General features: G+C 40.1%; 1 long non-coding RNA gene across 2 annotated transcripts in view; it reads right to left on the bottom strand.

Annotated features, from left to right (window-relative positions):
* LOC110342865 overlaps positions 1–20259 on the bottom strand; it is a 118679-nt gene that overhangs the window by 97378 nt on the left and 1042 nt on the right. For both annotated transcript variants that reach the window (XR_005874982.1, XR_005874983.1), the window contains exon 2: positions 116–200. This is a non-coding gene — a long non-coding RNA (uncharacterized LOC110342865). The remainder of the gene's footprint in view (positions 1–115; positions 201–20259) is intronic.

Genomic DNA, 20259 nt, shown 5'->3' with positions numbered 1-20259 from the left:
TCAACAAAACTAAGCTGCTTTTTTTCTTGAGTCAGGGTCTCACTATTGTAGCCTTGGCTAGCCTGGAACTTGATGTGTAGACCAGGCTAGCCATGAATTCAGAGAGATCACCTACCTCTACTTCTCAAGTGCTGGAATTGAAGGACTGAAGCTCCATGCCCAGCATCCAAGTCATTTTGTGATAAGTTGAAAGTCTTCTACTAACAAAGAATAAGGAAAAGGTACACTTTCAGTATCACAGATCCAAACATGACCATCCTTACAGAGCTTATAAGTTCTCAAAAATTAGAAATTATGAATAATTATGTTAATATTCATAAAAAATAGACTTTGCTTTGAAAACACAACCTATCACAACCAGATAAGATATAATACAAAATATGAACAGCCCCCTACTATTAGATGTATAATTCATAATTTTTTTAATCCTGCAAAGAAAATTTAAAGAATGGATGGTCTCACTAGTAGATTAAGTAAATGAAAAAAAATCACTTGAATATCTCAATAGGAGCAGGAATTTTTGACAAAATGTAGCATCTGTTTAAATTTTAGAAGTAGGGATGGAAGGAAATTATAAAGGTAATACACAGTAAGCATGGCAAAGATAGTCCCTGCCACCTTCATTTTATGCTGTACTGAAGTCTTGATGATGAAGTAGAAATAAGTCTATACATCTATAAAAATTACAATGTAAGAAGTAAAATGTGCTGGGTGTTGGTGTGCCATGTCTTTAATCCCAGCATTCAGGAGGCGGAGGCAGGTGGATCTTTAAGAGTTCGAGGCCAATCGGGTCTACAAGAGCAAGTTCCAGGACAGCCTCAAAGCCACAAAGAAACCCTGTCTCGATGCTCCCCCCCCAAAAGAAGTAAAATGTTTATGCAGAGATGACATGTGAACAAAATCCTAAGAAGGCTACAATTAATTTACTATGATAAAAAATGCATTTAACAAGATCATAGTATACAAGTTCAATGTATAAAAATCAAATATAGCAGTAAATAATTGGAAACATTTAAATATTATAATACTGTCAACATATTTTAGTAATATCTTAATGAATAATGTGAAATATCATTGACATTTTAATGCCTCTGTATGTTAATGGAAATAATGGGATCCAGGAATAATAGAGGCTGAAAGGTATTAAGTCATGAGACACGAGATTAGCTAACACTAAAACATAGAGATGAAATGGCAACCAGAATGTTTTGACTTTATGGAACTTTTAGTACTGCCTAGTTGATTATAGCATCCATATTGATTAAATGGGTTGCAAGCCTACTGAAGAATTAACTGGATAGCTGCCATGCTTGCAGCAGGCAGGATCACAGCTATCTGCTGAAGAACCATCAAAGAATCAGTCATTATGGTGTCTAGCAAAGGGTGCTGTTGTACCCACATCCAGTATATGGTATTTTCTCCCCCGTAACTATTCTATGTGGGTCTGTTTGTTTCGACCTTTAATCCATGGATATCCAATTCAGCAACTGCAGCTCCACTAGGCCACAAGAGCCGTACCCTGAGAGTATTCTGTTCCCTCAGGCACCGACTCTTTCAAAGCTACTAAGGAAACTTATTTAAATCTCCACCCCGCTAAAGAACTCAAGATTCAAAGGTTGAGGTAGAATCCTGCTTCCCAAAGAAGCTGAATAGCATGCAGCTCACCTAGCTCACCTCCTCGGAGTCTTCCAAAAAGTCCTCCTGCGCATGCTTGCCCACTCCTTATAAACCCTTCTTTACCTGGCTCCTCCCTACAACTTCCTGTTGACTAGTTGCTGACCCAGCCTCCTGACCGCAGGTGAATTTTATTTAATCAAACACATCTTTGCATCATTAAGCAAATGTTCCAGAGCATAAACAAAAGTAACACACCTTAAATTAATATTCTACAACAGGTCTGGGAATCAAAGAAAACACCAGAAGCCCTCTTGTTATCAACATTAGGTTATTATCAGCACCATCAGTAATCCATGAAGTTGTAATTCTATCCCTATAATTCCAGGCCCTACTAGGTGAGAAAATCTGAGAGCTGGTCATGCCAGGCTCTGCATGCTAGTGACCCAAAGTACTTGCCTGGGATGATCAATCATGGGGGAAACTGGATCACTGCAGAGGGTCTCCATGTCTGGTGTGGAACATTTTATACTCAGTGAAATCAGGCCTGAGAGTTGGCATGGGCACAGATAATTCAAACTAACAACATTAACCAGCTATTGTTAAGCAAGTTCAGAACTATTACATATGGCTAGATAGTAAGACTGATGCTCCTTTTCATACAAGTAGCACAAGAAAAAACTGATTTTGAGAGCAGCTTGAGGCTAATACAAAACAAATAGGGTGTTTATTTGATTCAACAAGAAACTACTTATTTTCCTGTGTGATTCAAAAAGCTTTTGATTGCAAATAAAGCATTGAGTATGTCATGGAAAAAAAATTGTGGTTCACCAATTGGGAGTATTAACATCCCCCAAATTGGCTGATCAATAAAAATCAATCTAAAGTATTTTATAAGAAGAAAACAGTATTTCCAAGTGCCTGAGTGACTGTTTCTTTGGGCTTTGCCACATCTGATCTCAGGAACTTCCCACTAACTGGAGGCTTTCCCAAGATGAACTGCAATGGGTCTCCATTGCCAGCGTAATGCAAAGAGGTTTGGGGAAGTATGGGATGGGGGTGTTACATTAGCATGAGGCTGAAACATATGAAACTGTGGTCCTTTCCAGTCCTGTAGGTACAATCTCTCACTTGTTGGTATTCTCAAGCCAACCGCCCTTCTTTCTCGTGGCTTCTTCCTCAACCCACGAGTGTACTAACCACTCACAGGGTTCAGCTATATGACAAACAAGTGGTAGGCTGTAGCCTGGAAACATGAGCACATGAGCTCCATCCAACACTTTGATTATAGGGGCTTTCACATAATTTGCGTCCTTTACCACTGGATTATCCTATCTGAGTGGTAGCTTCTAGAAAATCATAATAGTTATTTCAGTCAAACGCAAGACATAGTTTGAGGATTCACTAGCAACTCATTTATATGTAAAAATGGTCCATAAAGTGAATACTCTTATCATAATGCTCCCTATTTCACAGATGAGCTAACAGCAACTTTCAAATATTAAGCAATTTATGCAATGCTGCATAGCCAATTAGCAACCACATTCAAACTTAGGGCCAGCCTGGCAGAATTCAAAATCAGACCAAGGTGGCTGGAACCTGTAGTGTACTGGTGTCATTGGTCCAAGCTTGGCACTTAGAGTCAGTGCTCACTTTTGCCTCTCTGCAATAGCGTAGATCACTATTAATAAGCACCCATAAGAAGCCAGGCACTGAATATGATGTACAGGCTCCACAACCCTCCAATGAGGTAAACACTGTTATGTGGGGACACCAGACCTTGAGCAGAAACCCACTTCCCCTTCAGCCTGGGAGCAGGCAGCTGTGTAATGTTTACTGAAAACAATTCAGTGCTATGAAGCTCTTGATAGGGCTCAGATAAGGGCTCACTCACTGAGATACCATGACTTTCACACCTCCTACGGCTAGATGCCTCTTCCTGTTCCCCTGCTGTGTCTCCCCCGATTCTGGGGCCGGAGATTAAACCACCAGCAAGGAGGGTGAGAAGTCTGGAAAGAATTGTATGTAGATGGATGGCAGAAGTCCTTAAAAAGGGAAGCGATTTTTCTTGGAGAGACTTCTCCTGAGAGACTTCTCTCTCCTAAGCGGACTTGGAGTCTCCTCCTAAGCTGACTTGGGAACCATAAAGTTTTTCTTAAAGCAACCAACCGGTCTCTGTGTCATCTATCCCGACCACCTCACTACATTCTCGGATGCAGGCCGCACAGCAGGTGCGACACTGTTATAATACATTTTTGCTCTCATTATCTAGGGTGAGGATGGAGGAGTGAGGCATCATGAAATTACATACTTGCTCAAGGTAAAACACATCTAAAACAGGGGATCAGGGTTCTCTAGGTTCAATTCTAATCCTACACATAATTTCTTCAACCTTCACCAAATTGCTCTGTTCTGCATGCCCCCATAGGACCTGCCAACTTTACTTAAAGTACAATATTTCATGGATCAAAAAATGCAGTATCCCTCAAGAAAACTGGGGTGTTCCAGTCAACGCTGACTGCAAAAGAAATACTGCAAAAGAAATCCTATGCTTTTGGTATTCTCTTAAGAGAAGGCATATTGTGTTAGTTTATCATTTTTAATACATCCTCATCAAGCTATTTACCCATCAGTCTGTATCTGTGGGGACTGATTTTCTGCCATCAGGTAAATGAGCAGTTAGAGAATTTAACAGCTTCTTGAATGCAGGAAGGCTTATAACCCTGAACTCCCTGGGATAGTAAATGTCACATGGAATGTTTTCAGTACTTTCTTCCTGTCACCCTTCATTTCCATAGCTGTATAGTGACACTCTTTTATCTTGTTCTGAGGACACCTGGGAAAGGCAGGCACCTGGAATACAGGTCACCTGGATTTTACACCTGGCTTGCTGGAGTGACATTGCTGAAGCCCAGACTTTTCTAAGTTAGTCCACTAAGACACAAGAAAGAGCTGTGTTATCTTTGGGAGCACAGGAGCCTCTGTTCTGTGGCTCTATGTATCTGTGACTTTGACAACAGGTAGTTTTTAACCTCTGGTTTCCTAGGTAGGATCCTAAGCCAGGGTAAGTCTAACTCAATAGGCAAGTGTAAGTGTCATCCTCATCATTACATAATAAGGCTGGAATGTCTATGTAGTCACACCAGGAGAAATGGAAACACTGCCTAATAGGGCCAGAATGCCTATGCAGAGACACCCAACAAATAGTATCTACAACTTTACCATTCATAGTTTAGTTTTAGAAGGTTTAAAATATCTCACATAAGAATTTTTAGTGAATTTTATTACCTAAAAACTTTCAAATAAAAACCTTCACACATGGAAATTTAACTAAATAAGAGGAATTATTTAAGATAATCTTTAATCCTATGATAAACCTTAACATTGGTTACTTTTTCATTATGGTGGCCAAATACCTGACAAAAAGCAAATTAAGGAGAAAGGTTTGCTTGGGCTCAGAGTAAGGGATAGGGGGATACAGCAGACCACAGTGGGGAGAACTCTGCAACAGTGACGACTCACAGGAACATCTCTTGGCTGATGAGGAAGCAGAGACTGGTTCCTCCTTTTCCACCCTTTTATAAAGTCCAGGACTTCAGCCCAGGGGATGTTGCTTCTACATTCAGAGTAGATCTCCTGTTCTTAATTAAGCCTTCTAGAAACACCCCCAATGATCTAGCCAGACACATGTTCCCTACATGTTTCCACATCCAGAAAGGTTGCCAATAAAGATAAACCATCGTACTCTTTATGTACAGAGCCCTATACATAAACCTCTGTATACACGCCACAGATAGGAATTATCTTGTATTAACCAGGCAATGGGGTGGAGGGATGAGCTGGAGTATTTAAGAGTTCTTCTTCTTAGCATCCCCTAACCTCAGAAACCCCGGGTTCTTTAGACAATCATTTAACATCTATTACTTGATTCTGTGAGTGAGAAGAGAGTCAACAGCAGAGGAAAATTCATATTATAATCAGACAAAGTCTGGAAGAACTTTAGCAACCAACAGAGAAGTGGGGGAGGCTAGACACAGCAGGAGAGTTTGGCAACCCAGAGAAAAGCAGAGACCAAGTTACGTCATAGGCTGCCCACTTAAGGTAAGCTGGTGATATCAGCACTGACAAAATCTGCTGTAGACCAGCAGACCTAACAGCCAGGAAAGCCCACAGTTCCTACAAGCTTTGAACACACTTCAGGGACTTGGATTTGGGGAGACTCCATCTGTATACCAAGCAAACTGTAGAGGAATTCAACCCAGCCATCCCAGAGCACATCAACCAGGAGCCATCTTGCCAGGGGTCCAGTCCTTAGGAACTAATCTGCTCTGGGAACCAGAAGGCAGGAATGATCACAACGCAGGATCCCCACGCACACTGTGCCTTGCATTGGATAGATGGATGAAATCACCAAAAGAAGAAAAAAGACATGGCTGCAGGGAGTCATTGAATCCAATAAGAAATCGAGTAGGGTCCGTGGGCTGTGATGGAGAGTAGAAGGCACTGTGGACAGTGAGGTTTGTAGAAATAGCCAGTTCTGAGACTGACACGATCAACAGTGACAAATACCCCACCTGCCCAAAGCAGAGCTGAACAGCATAGCATGGTTGCTCCATATATTCTGGGGCATCTCTAATATGTTGTGGTGCCCCTGCTATGAGCAAGTCCGAGGTATCAGGAAATGAAAGACAAGATGTCCAACCGTTTGTGCTAAGAGAATGCATCTGCCGCCTTTATTGCCAGAGAATGTGTGTGTGTGTGTGTGTGTGTGTGTGTGTGTGTGTGTTGCTGTTGTTGTTCATGTAGGTACACAGGTGAATATACAAATTAATTTTGGATGTTGTTCAATATATATGTAAGCTTTTAATTTATTTTGGGGGACAGAGAGCTGGCTCAGCAGTTGAAAACACTTGCTAGTTTTGCAGAGAATTCAAGTTCAGTTCCCAGCACCCACATAGTGTCTTAAAGTCTTATAACTCTAGTTTCAGGGACCCAGTGCCTTATCCTGGCCTCTGTAGGCACCAGGCATATGGTATGCTTACATACATGCAGAGAAAACATTTGCATACATAAAATAAAATGAATCCTTTCAATGTATTATTTGTGTCTGTGTTGATTACGTTTCATTGATGTGATTAAAACATCGTGACCAAAAGCTACTTAGGAAGACTAAGTTTATTTTGGATTACTGTTAGAAGGACAGTTCACAATGGTGAGGAAGGCACAGCAGCATGTAGCCTGAATGGGAAGCTGATAGATCACATCTTTAACATCAAACAGGAAGCAGAGAAAATGAACTAGAAGTGAGGCAAGGCTCTGAAGCCTCAAAGCCCAGCCCAGTGACACACTTCCTCCAGCAAAACTCCATCTCCTAAAGGTTTCATAACCTCTCCAAACAGTGACACCAACTGTAGACCAAGTGTTCAAGTGTATGAGCCTAGGGGGACCATCTGGATTCAAACCGTCAACTTAAAAGCCCAGAAACCTAAATGTGATTTCCTGGAACCCACATAAATGTAGGAGAGAACAGGCTCAAAAGTTGTCCTCTGGCCTTCACATGTATACACACCCAGACACACACACACGCACACATACACACACACACACACACACACACACACACACACACACACACACTGTAGTATTTGAATGAGCCATGTCCATCCAAGCTCAGAAAGATAAATATTGGTATGGCATTTAAAGATAAATGTATATGGTGGGGAAGAAGGAAAGGATAATAGGACACATGTAATATGAAAATAGAAGAGGAGACTGAAAGGAAAACAAAGCCAGCAAGATGGAAAGCACAGGGTTGTTTTGGCTATCCTGGGTCTTTTGTTTTTCCATACAAAATTGATTATTGTTCTTTCAAGGTCTGTGAAGAATTGTGCTGGGATTTTAATGGGGATAGCATTGAATCTGTAGATTGCTTTTGGCAGGATTGCCATTTTTACTACATTGATCCTACCTATCCAAGAGCATGGGAGATCTTTCCATTTTCTGAGGGCTTCTTTAATTTCTTTCTTTAAAGATTCAAAGTTCTTACGATACAGGTCTTTCACTTGTTTGGTTAGTGTTACCCCAAGGTATTTTATGTTGTTTGTGGCAATTGTAAAGGGTGATGTTTCTCTGATTTCTCTTTCAGCCCTTTTATCATCTGTATATAATAGGGCTACTGACTTTCTTGAGTTGATCTTGTAGCCTGCCACTTTGCTGAAGGTGTTAATCAGCTGTAAGAGTTCCCTGGTAGAGTTCTTTGGGTCATTGATGTAAACTATCATATCGTCTGCAAACAGTGAAAGTTTGACCTCTTCCTTCCCAATTTGTATCCCCTTGATCCCCCTTTGTTGTCGTAAGGCAATAGCTAGAACTTCAAGTACCATGTTGAAAAGGTATGGAGAGAGTGGACAGCCTTGTTTTGTTCCTGATTTTAGAGGAATTGCGTTGAGTTTCTGTCCATTTAGTTTGATGTTGGCTGTTGGTTTACTGTATATGGCTTTTATTATGTTTAAGTATGTCCCTGTTATCCCAGATCTCTCCAAGACCTTTATCATGAAGGGGTGTTGGATTTTGTCAAAGGCTTTTTCAGCATCTAGTGAGATGATCATGTGATTTTTGTTTTTCAGCTTGTTTATATGGTGGATTACGTTGATGGATTTTCGTATGTTGACCACTATGTTCATAGCAGCTTTATTTGTAATAGCCAGAACTTGGAAGCAACCTAGATGTCCCTCACCTGAAGAGTGGATAGAGAAAATGTGGTACATCTACACAATGGAGTACTATTCAGCAGAAAAAAATAATGGAATCATGAGATTCGCAGGCAAATGGATGACACTAGAAGAAACCATCCTGAGTGAGGTAACCCAGTCACAAAAAGAGAAACATGGCATGTACTCTCTCATATATGGATTTTAGACATAGATCTGGGGAGTGCCAGCCTACAATCCTATGGCCAGAGAGTCTGGGAAACAGAAACTACATTTAGTGGCTGGTTAAGTACTAAGCTGAACTCAAGAAAGCCAGTATCAGAGAGGGAGGACTGATGATCAAAGGGATTAAGACTGGGCTGGTTTAACCCCCAGAAACAGCTGACCAGACAAAGGTTAACTCTTGAATCCCAGGCATCAGCCTGGGAATCCAGCATGGGACTGATCAAGACCCCCTGAATCTGGGTGTCAGTGAGGAGGCCTAGGTAATCTATGAGCCTTGGGCAGCAGATCAGTACCCATACCAAGTATACACACGGACTTTGGACTCCCATAGAACAATGTGAGGTGCACTCTCACCCTGAACTCTTGGGGAAGGGTCTAGGCCCTGCCCTATATGAAATGACAGACTATGGACACCCCCATGGAGGGCCTCACCCTCCCTGGGGGAATGAGGGGATACCGGGGGGGGGGGATGGGGGGAGGGCACGGGAGGAGGGGAGGGAAAAGGAGAGGGACCTGGAACTGACTTGTGAAGCAACCTTGTTTCTTATCTAAATTTAAAAAAAAGAATAAAAAAATCATAAAAAAAAGATGGAAAGCACAGAACACTGGGAAGGACAGCAAGGGAGGGGAACGAGCTAGAAGGAATTACCATAATACACATGTGTCACTATTATGAATTAATAATAATAATAATCTAAAAATTAATAAATTATTAGAAAACAGGGAGCTTGGACCAAATACTTCCCTAGAGTCTCATATGGAGCATGGTCCTGTTACCATCTTGATCTGAGACCACTGGTCTATGCACGAATTCATGTTTTTAAGCTTATGCAGCATTGCAAGGAACATATTTCTATTTAAGCTGACCAGTAGCCAAAGAGTAGCCATAGAAGACACACCTTACCTTCCCCTAACCTTCCAAGGTCTATTGTCCATATCCCCCTGTGTATTATAATAAGGCCTATTTTATCCACAAGTTTATACAATAGTGTGGAGGTCTGAATGGCACTGGCCACCATAATAGGCTCACAGGGAGTGTCACTATTGGGAGATGTGACCTCATTGAAGTAGGTGTGGCCTTTTTGGAGGAAGTGTGTTGTGTCATGGGGCGTAGGAATGGGGGAAAGCTTTGAGGTTTTAGAAACCCAAGTCCCACTCTTCCTTTCTGCTTCCTGAGAATCCAGATGTAGAATTCTCAGACCCTATCCATGGATGCCACCATGCTTCCTGCCATGATAATAGTAGACTGAACCTCTGAACTATAAGCTACCACCTCAGCTAAATGTTTTCTTTTATAAGGGTTTCCATGGTCATGGAGTCTCTTCACAGCAATGAAAGCCTAACTAAGACAAATAGTAAGAATCAAAGAATGCAGGAAGTACCTATGGACAGATTTTTTTTCTTGAGATTATTGTACTAAAATGTAAATCTTCTGTGCTTCTAGTCATTTGAAAACGAATTGTCAAACATGTAACAGTAAAGAAAACAGAACACTGAGCCAACAAACCAATTCCCAGTTTCACTGTTTATAAATGCATGACTAATCCTATTTAATTCTAGACCTATTTCCCCATAGTGTAGATTATTTGAGAGAAAAGCAAATTTTTACCATTTCATCTGTGATTTCAACTGCCTCTACATCTAAAAGTTAAGAGTGCATCTAAAATAACCACACTACGAACAACAGACTGGGGGAGCATCCCTAATCCCGACTCTCAGAACTCTGACATGCTCCATAACTCAAAAAATGTTTCCAACATCAATGTGATACAAATAGAAATGAGTACACCATAAAACTTTGTTTCATGCACAAAATGTCAAAATACTGAATGAAATTACCATCAGGCTATGAACAAAAGGTACATATGAAATAATTCAGTTTGTTTTTTAGGTTTGCTTTCCACCACCAACATACATGCATACATACAAACATACATACATGCAACATACATACACAAATTTAAATGGTATGTGTGTGTAAATACTCCAAATTTTTTTTGAAATTTAACTCTGGATTTAACTCTGATTCCAACCATTCTGGGTAAGGAATATTCAACCAATATGTTACAGCTAAATGTTAATATTGTTTTTGTATTATATAATCTTCAGACAATTTCAAATTTACCTTAACTGACTCATCATTTTACAGGCTGTTCAAATGAGTCTAAATGCAGTTCATGGTTGCAGTTGGTTAATACACCACTGAGCTTTCTTTTAGTTACAAATCCTGGTCTCTCCGTTTATCTGTTTTTCATCACTCTCTCTTCTCTCTTCTCTTCCTCCCTTCTTCTGTCATTGTCTTCTTTGAAGAAATTTTCTCATTTGTCTCATATAGTTCCCATAGTCTAGATTTTGGAAATAGTATCACAGTGTCATTCAGCATGATGTTAGATCCCTGACAGTGACTATTACGAACTGGAAGACTGGTCATATTTAGGTTGGAATTTTCTGCAAGAATGCTGTTAGTCATACTGTGAGCTCCCATCAGAGGCACAGAACATCAAGTTGCCTCCCTGTGATGCTATTAGCAGTTGTGGAAGATTCAGGCCTAGATTCCTCTTTCATGAGAAGCTGCAACAGGATGATAGCTTAATTTTGTCCTTCTTCCTTTATCAGCTGGAATAGTTCTATTAAAAAAAACCTTTTATCAGATTATTCATTATCCTAAGGCACAGTATATAGGCAAAAGTCTGGATCAACTATCATTTCTGTTTATTTACCAGGTTTCAGAATAATGAGTTCATTTCCTAATAATCTTTAAATAAGGGATGTTGCATTTTTGTTTGCCTGCAGTTATCTTTATGAATTCGTGGCTTTTAAAATGTGAATAAATGGTTAACAAAGCACATTTTCTTTCTCTGTAGAAATACGACCTTGGGTTAACTATCCAGCTCTGTTCCCCTGGAAACTAATAAAGGTGGACAGCCAGCTTGTTACCTGGCAACATTGCTCATGATAAAAATGACCTCAAATAATAAGCTACCTCGTCTAGGTGGACAGTGAATAAGCCAAATTCCTAGGGGAGTTCATAGTTAGAGCTGTGAATGCAGGTCATGTCCCATAGTAGGACCACCGGAAGATGTTCTTGTGGGACAAAATGAAGGAGCTGGGTCTTATGGGCAGTGGGCCTCTAAATCAGATGCTCCCAAACCTGTTTACTTCATCCAGGTTCTTCAAGAAACAGACTCTGAGATGTGGGTTTGCACAAAAGTGGTCTACTAGGGACTAGTCTTGGGAATATATTAGTTGCTTCTTGTGCTGTGATGAATACAATGACCAAAAGCAACTTATAAAAGAAAAGAATTTATTTGGGTTTACAGTTCTAGGGAAAGTCCACAATGACAAGGAAGGCATGGAAACAGGTGGCAGGAACAGGAAGCTGAGAGATCACATCTTCAACAGCAAACACAAAGCAGAATGAACTAGATATGGGGAAGACTATAATCCCATAAGGTCTGCCCTCAGTGAGCACTTCTTTCAGAAAGACAACTTCCTAAATGTTCCACAACCTCACACCGTGTGACCAACAGCAGCTGAAGAATTCACATACCTGAGTTATGGGGCGCATTTCTGTAGTATGAATAGTAAAACTCCAGAGACAGATAATGGGGTTCAAACTGAAGATCAGAAAAGCAAAGCAGCCAAGCCACTAGAGTGTTCTTACCTCTACCAAGACTCACACCAAAGTGGGGTGACCCTGTTCTCAGAGTGACTGCAGACTGCAATTCTCTCCAGCAAATGTCACATAGCCCTGAGACTGCACTGAGCTCCTGCCTTATATTCCTCTCTAGTGCTGGGGTTAAAGGTATGCCATCCCAGTACTGGGATCAAAGATGTGAGCTGTTTCTCTCTTAGACTGATTCACTTTCATGTGGCCCAGGGTGGCATTGAACTTACAGAGATTCATTTGCTTCTGTCTCCCAAGTGCTAAAATTAAAGGTGTGGCCACCATTGTCTGTCCTCTAGGGCTAACTAGCGGATTAGGTGTGTGGCTAACTAGTGGCTTAGCACTTAACTAGGTGTGTGGTTAACTAGTGGATCTGCATTCTGATCTTCTGCATTTCTCATTCAGACCATCACCAGGATTGAAGCAAATAGGACAGAGCAGAAATAAGAAACAAATTGTAACATAGTCAAAGTTGTAAACCTCAGCCAACCAAACAGGACCTCTTGGGCAGTTGGGGTAATCTTTCAAAGTTGTTCCACTTTAATTGGGGATGCCATTTGAATAGGGACATAATTTTAGCTGAGGATGCTCCTCCTCATGGCAAGAAACTTCTCAAAATATTCAGCATATCTATGAGTAGCTGGCTCTCCAGGTTACAGGAGGGACTAAGTGCCTCAATCCTCATCAGGCCTCTGGCCATCACACTTCAGTGCTAGACCACCCATCTGCCCTCATTCCTCCCCTTCTGGGCTGCCACCTGCTCCTGCCTCACTCGCTTGCTGTCCTTCCTGTTGTGTGCTCTCTACCAAAATGAAAATAGTTCTGAGGGGGCTGTCAAGTGTTATGAGACATAGATCCTAGTTTATTGTGTTCTTATCCAGATCTGGTTACCCATTCCTCATTCACATGATTGCTCAATGTACATTCAACCGTTTAACAGTATGATCAACACCAAAGCCTGTGTGATTAACACAGCGTTAAAGATCCACTTTCATTTTTGTTCTGTGTTGGTTACATCATAAAGGATAAAATTCACAGAGGGTCTAGTCAAATGACTGTGTTGATGTACCAACCCTTTTGTTGAAATAATTCCTCCTGTGCAAAACTCGACTTATAGTTAAATTTATTTGTTTCAATGTATTCTTTGCCATTTACTTTGGTTTATAATTATGTAAAATCATATTTAAATTGCTTTAAAATTAATTCCATAAACTAAGATATACAGTCCCTTCCATTTTGTTCCTGCATTCTCATAAATCTAACTTAGTTTATCTTTACATAGCATACGAAATATAAATCAAAGACTCCAGGTTTTCCCTGAAATGAATGGTGGTTCCACACACAATCTCTACACTGCTCTTCTCACTGAATAGTATATCTCAGGGATCAGTTTGGACCAGTAGACAAGGGTTCTTTCTCATTCTCCTAACATTCACAGATGTCGTATGTGGTTGGTTTTACTTGATCCGTCTCTGTTCACAGTGATTGAGGTTTTATTTTGGTTTTAGGATGTTACAGATTTTATTATGATGGGAACTGGATACGCAAATGCAAAATATTGTAGTTTGGTCTCCACTGGAACCTTATGGGAAGAAATTAATCTCAAAGGGATCAAATACATAAGTATAAGGCATGAAACTACTTAAAGGAATTATAGGGGAAGTGCTTCCAGATAGGAGGGAAGACAGTGTTTGTAGGGATTTTGCATTTTGTTTTGTCTAAGTCCCCTAAACCATAAGAAACAAATCCAAAAATATGCAAAGAGGATTAAATCAAACTACAAAGATTCCACACAGTAAGGAAAGTGATCAAGATTGTAGAGAAAAATCTCCAAGTTGGTAAATTTTTGCAAACTATTCAAATAACAAAGAATCAATTCCCCAATATATATATATATATATATATATATATATATATATATGGAACGCAAGCAACTCAGTAGCAAAGACAGATAATCCAATTTAAAATGGACAATGTATATGAGCAGATGCATGTTAAGAGAAAAAATTCAAATGGTCCCTAAATTTATGACAAATATTCAACATCATTTGTGGGAGCCTGTTTTTGTGGAGCTACGGTCTGAGACAGTCAGCTTGCCAGGTTTGTACCTGAGACGAGGAGTGTAGATTGAGAAAGGCTAGCTAAAGACGTTAAAAGAAAAGATGAAGTCACAGGATAGAGTCAGGAGGGAAAACCTAGTTCATACTGAACACCCCAAGATTATTCTGCACCATTCTTAAATACCTTAACCAAAAAGGGGAACATGGTATCATGAAAGGGAATAGACTTCCTCAATTCTCCAAGGATTTGGTAACCACACTTTAGATTCAATTTCTCATTATCTGGCCTTGAGGGTCAAGAGTTGTTATTTAGCTAAGACACCCAAAGCCAAGATCAAACATCCTACTGTAGCCACACCTTAGACCTTTAGGTCTTATGACTTACTAAGGATAGTTTTGAACTCCCTGACCTTGTGCCAAGATGAAGTGGAGCCATCTTTATGGGCCCTGACAATTTCCCCTTCTAAATTTAATTAACTAATACTTAAATTTCTGTTACAGGACAGATGACTGTTGTCTTAGGTTGTCTTTTTCTACCGTTTAGCCTTACCCATCATTGGAACACACATTCTGTCATGTATGACCTGTCTTAGGTCACCTGGAGGCAAAAAGATCTTACCCATCTTTAACTACCAGCCTCTGTAATCAAAAATGTTAGGGAATAGTGTATAGCTTGATGCCACACACCTCTGAGCCAACTTTCCGTCAAGAGTTCACGAGCAAGCTAGATAATCCTAAGCAATGCCTATGCTTTTGTGGCTACAACATCTATAAAAGGATTAAAGGATGATCAAAATGAAATGGCCTTTTAAAATTGGTCTAGGATGTCTCCAGTAGTTTTAGCTGTATCAAAATCTAAATCTGCCTTCTTAATTACATTGTATCTAATGACTCGTAAATATCATGCCAAATTCTTATCAGAATGAGCTGACTTTTTTCATCCATTAACACTTACATAGCAAAGGTTGTAAACATTAATAATTTCTGTATGATTATTAACAATAGACATATAATTGGCTAGATTAGAATTCTCATAATTTCAATTCAATCAAGGGACAATAAAACGTTCTCTTAGTGGGTGAAGTATGAATAACTCCACAATTTTGAATCTTTTCTTTTTCCCTAGCTTAAAGTCCAATGCACTGCTACTTGTAATTTCTAAAGATAAGTTTGAGATACTGCAGTCCTTGAGTACTGAATACCAGATGGAAAGATGAGTCTGTCCCAAGATGTGGTGTGGACAAACTGCCGGATCCAGGATGAAAACTCACAGGTTTGGGAAGTTAATGCAGCAGGTTTTCTGAGAAACTGGAAGTTTCCAACAGTAAACTCCTTTCCTCCTCAGACGCAGAATGGTGACATCAGGAACACAGAATCAGCAGATCACACTCAAATTCTTTTCAGGGGGCTCCAGCCGTGCAGTATCACCAGGTCTGGCATGCCTCTGCTCCACACACCTCATCAGATGTTCTGGCATCCATCAAGCCTCATTTTCTTCCCGCAAGGAAACACAAACATGCCCTTGTCCCCATATTAAAACAGGATCGGGTTCTTTCCATAATCCAGTATAAGGATTTTTCCATTTGACTTGAGTGAAAGTCACTCTAATACCATCATGCCAGAATCTATCTGCAGCAGATTGCTCACAGGCATCCACATTCAAAAATTTAAAATGAAGAGTGCATGATTTAATGCATTATGTGGAGATTGGGGATACAACTCCCCTTTACTTATTTTTTAAAGTTGTGTTTTCAAAGCTCCATGGGCATGCCAATTGCATGTTCCATTTGAGTTAGCATTTATCTAGCAGCTTCTATGAGCTGTCTAGATGAACTTGGGTCACAACTGCCCTTAAGAATCTAATTGAGGGGGTCAAGATCTCCTGTAGACAATTTTAAGTAGGGTCATATTTCCCAATAATTTTTGAAAGTTATTTAAAGTTTTTAAGTAGCCTTTCTAATCCAAGTTGTAAAGTTTTCATTATCTGACATGGTCTTATTTGCATTTTCACAGACCTTCTTAGGTGAAGCTGAGCAACAGCTTCCTGAGGCTGTCTCATGAACATTTTTCAAATCTTGTATTAACCTCCATTCTTTAGATTTCTTTTATAACTACAAAAATAGGAGCATTTCAGTATCCTCTCCTCTATTAAAGGCTGTTAAACCATCCATACAGGATCCTTGGGCTCTCAGGTCACGTTGGCTTTGGCCATTTCCCTACTACCAGAAGTACACCAGCGGTGTCTATTCTTTTTTTTTTTTTTATGAGACAGGGTTTCTTTATATTGTTTCGGAACCTATCGGTCCAGCCCAGCCTAGAAATCACAGAGATCCGCCTGCCTCTGCCTCCCAAGTGCTGGGATTAAAGGTGTGCGCCACCACCACCCGGCCAGAGGTGTCTATTCTTCTGTGATGTTCATCAATTTGTCTCCCATGCTCAGGTCCATGTTGTGGCGCCATATGTGGTCACCCTCTCTAGTAGGCCCACATTGGTGCGCCAATCATTAGCTATGAGAGAAACATAAATGAAAACCACAATGAGCTACTATCTCACCCCAACTAGAACAACTCTTACCTCAAAAGCTGATGAATTGTTAGGAAGAAAATGGAGAAAAGAAAACTCACCACCATTTGGTAGGAAAGTTAATTAAAACAGTTATTAAGTGAGTAAGATGGAGGTTCTTTAAAAAAACTAAAAATAAGTCTATCATACAACTCAACTATTTTTCTTCTTCTAGATTTATGGTTCTCAACACTCCTAATGATGTGACCCTTTAATGAAGTTCCTCATGTTGTAGTAACCTCCAATCATAAAATTCTTTTTGTTGCTACTTCATAGCTAATTTTACTACTGTTATGAATCTTAATGTAAATATCTGATATGCAACCCCCAAAAGGGTTGCAACCCACAGGTTTAGAGCCACTGTTCTAGATGTAAACTCAAATAATGTAAAGTCATATCAAAGAAAGCATGTCCTATGTTTATTTTTAAACAATTCATGATTTGCTAAGATGTAAATCAACCTAGATGCCCATCAAAAATATAAGCAAATGTGACAAAATATACATACAATGTAATATTACTTACCCATTAAAAGAATTGTATCCTATCATCAGCAACATTATTAATGGAATAGGAGAATATTATGTCAAGTAAAATAGCCTAGACATAGAAAGACCAACACTTTATAGTCTCCCTCACATATGAATGATAAACAAATCAGTCTGAATGTGGGACCATGATTATTAAAAGATATGGTGGTAGGAGAGAAGGTAGAGGGAGGGTGGATAATGAGTTAAGAGGGAGGAGGAGGAAGGAAGCTTGGAAGATGACTCAGTGGTTTAGAACCTTTGTTCTTACAGAGGACTTGGGTTCAACTCCCAGCACCCATATGGTGGCTTACAACCATTTATAATTCCAGTTCCAAGGGATACAAAACCCTCTGTAGGCCACAGGCACACATATGATACACATACATTCATGCAGGAAACACACACAATAAAATAATAAATCTTTTTAAAAATAATACAAGAGAAAAATAAGTTCTAGCGTTCTACAGCAGAGCTGCCAAAGCAGAGCACTGGTCCACAGTGACCTAGTATGCATCCCATGGGTGATGGTGGGGTATAGAACAGGTTGTAAACACAAGTATTAAGAAGGAAACATTAAATACTCTGATTTGATCAATACATACTGCTTTTGTCTGTGTGGTATAAATACCACTATGTCCTTGTGGGTGTGATTCACATGTCCCCAATGACTAGATATTCAGCACCTCCTCACACACAGACAAGATTTATGTCTTCTTTGTTTGGGGTGAAAAATTGTCTATCTTAAAAGGTTATGTGGACCAGGCCATGATGGTGCACACCTTTAATCCCAGCACTCAGGTTGGCAGAGATAGGTGGATCTCTGCGAGTTCAAGGCCAGCCGTGTCTAGAGAGTGAATTCCAGGACAGCTAGAGCTACACAGAGAAACCCTGTCTCAAACAAACAAACAAACAAACAAAATGGTTATATGGCTTTTTACTATTGAGCTGTAGAAATTCTTTATGCCTTAGAGATACAAACTGTTTCTCAGATATATGTTATGCAAATGTTTTCTTCTGGTTCTATAGACTGCCTTACCTGTGGTTTTTCCCTTGCCCATGCAGTATTTTTGTCTAAGGTAGTGTGGCTTGTCTGATTTTGCTCTTCATGTAGTACCTCTCTGTTCCTTCCCTAGTTGTTTTCTGTAAGCCCTGTCTCCCACTTGGGTTGCTGTGTAGAACTCCCCAAATGAGGGTGAGTAGTAGTGGCCATTAGGTATCACAGGTGTTGTCTAACATTCTGTTGACTTTGAGGCTAAAATATTTAAACTTCATTACTTTAAGAAGTCAACTCTAAATCAGATTTCCAATACCACCCACTGGGAAACTGAGGCAGGAGAATTGTTAGCCTGTGTTACCCTGGGCCACCTAGCAAGAATTTGTCTTTTTTGAAAAAGTAACTTTATATAAGCCCCTCCCCCATAGTGTCTGGTGTTTTTAATACACACACACACACACACACACACACACACACAATGCCAAATGTGTCTTCTGCACACATGCAGGTGACTCTGAATGATTGTGGGAAGAGTCCTGTTAGAACAACTGGCAAAAGATAAGTTGCATTACTTTTCAAATGTTACTGCAATCTGCCAGATACTTTATTAAAAACTTCTATTTGTTTGCCATCAAATTAGATGGGCTCAGTTTGCCTTTTCTTAACTGCATTTTTGTCAGTTTAGGTTTAATGAATTCATTTTGGTCACATAAAAAGAATTATGGGGCTCTCTTCATTTGATAGTCTCTGTAATTGGCCAGATCACATGGGATTCTCTAATCTTACTATTCTTTAAAAGCTTCATAATGTAGATAGTGGATTTTGATCGTATCTTCCAACCTACTACCTACCTCCAACTGCCACCAAGATTCCCCAAGGGCTGTCCCTCTCACCTGCATGTCCTCTTAGTTTTTAATTAATAAATGATTAAGTCCAATTAGTGCTGTCCATAAACATATGTAGGACCATCCCCTAGGACATGAGCATACCATATACCTCCAGTGTGACCCTCTGTCCCTAGGTGGCCAACAACTGTCAAAGCTCCTCAGATGAGGGTAGGACTTCAGAGCCAGTCCTCCCACAATGCTGGAAATTTTAGTGGTCTGGTCTGTGCAGGTCATCTCATGCCAGAAGATGCCATTTCGTAGCTCTCTTGCCCGTCATCCAGCGTTTACATTCTTCATGTCCACTCTCCTTCAATGTCCCCAAGCTTTGAGTTGGGGGAAGTTGATGTGGATGACACCTCTACAGCTGACCACTCAGACTTACATATTCTCAGCATTTTGACCGATTATGACCCTCTGCCACTACAAGAATAAATATGTTTGGCTGTGTCTAAGAGCACTCTCTAACCTCCATATATACACATGCAGGCAAGCACATACAGCAAACCTGCATGTGTACATGTACACATGCACACACACAATGAAATCTCATGTGTGGTTCAACATGAACCCAAATGTGCTAAGTTAAGAAACAAGACAAAAAAGGGCTCCATAGTATTCCAATTGTAGAATAGGCAAATGCATAAATCAGAAAGATTGTTTAATAAGGGATGGGGGAGTAGAGGAGGAAATTACTTCTAATGAGTGTCTTTTGGGGGAGACAGACATGTTTTGGGATTAGAAAATGAATTTAATTTAATTTAATGAACACGCCAAAAGGCATTGACTTGCTCACTTTAATGTGAGTGAATTACATCTCAATGTTTTTAAAAAGACAAAGAAAAGGAAGCCTTATAGAGAACAATGTTGAAATGGCCTGTGAATGGAACTCAGATCTCTGTGCCACCAGGGTCAGGCAGCTTATTGACAACACTGAATTTGGGCAAACACAAAGGGAGGTATCATGCACCTACCCCTGGTGTTGGTGTAATCTGGAGTATGCTTTGGAGTAA

Source organism: Mesocricetus auratus, unplaced genomic scaffold (genome assembly GCF_017639785.1).
Source record: "Mesocricetus auratus isolate SY011 unplaced genomic scaffold, BCM_Maur_2.0 Super-Scaffold_100691, whole genome shotgun sequence".
NCBI lineage: Eukaryota > Metazoa > Chordata > Mammalia > Rodentia > Cricetidae > Mesocricetus > Mesocricetus auratus.
Note: the sequence above shows the minus strand (reverse complement) of the source record. Positions and strands in the feature narration are given on the sequence as shown.